The sequence below is a fragment of the Antrostomus carolinensis genome, unplaced genomic scaffold (genome assembly GCF_000700745.2).
Source record: "Antrostomus carolinensis isolate BGI_N321 unplaced genomic scaffold, ASM70074v2 scaffold3964, whole genome shotgun sequence".
NCBI classification, from domain to species: domain Eukaryota; kingdom Metazoa; phylum Chordata; class Aves; order Caprimulgiformes; family Caprimulgidae; genus Antrostomus; species Antrostomus carolinensis.
The window spans coordinates 688-1,299 of record NW_010309931.1 but is presented as its reverse complement, the minus strand read 5'-3'; positions in this window follow the sequence as shown (position 1 = coordinate 1,299).

The following is a 612-nucleotide window of genomic DNA, read 5'->3' as shown; positions in this document are numbered from 1 at the left end:
CAAAAACTTCACACTGGTTTGCTTTACAAGACCAGAACCAGCTTGGCTGTACTGTATTTGTCATGGTACTATCCCGAGGCCACTTGACTGCTGTTTTGTCACAGCTCTACGGGCTTAAATTTCGAAGTGAATGAAGAATTTAAGTTGACTTTGTCTGATTTTTTTTCGTAACTTTTCCTGTTTGGAATACTTGCCCATTTATTTAACTCCGTTCCATGAAGAGAACAGTAATACCTCTCCTGTAACCTTCCTGACTATCACAGCAGTGCAAAACCATGCAGCCTTTAAATAGCACCTTTTCTTTTTCACCTTCTCCTCTGCTCTACTTCATCCATTTTTGCATTTTGTCCTTTTTGTGCCTAGCTTTACAACCTGCTGCATGTCTAATCTGCATCTACCCGCAGCAAGTTTTGTGATACTCTTAAGAGTTGGTATATAAACAGCAGTCTGAACTGTGGCATAACCCTGAAGCCCAGGCAGCTCTGCCGTCCTGGGACTGACCAAGGGGAATGACTTGTTTAGCTGAATGTTGCCACAGCAAGTTTTGTTCTCTACAAGAACTCTGCTCGTCCTCTTGCAAAAATGAAATAGTGAAAAAGGAGTATCTGGAAA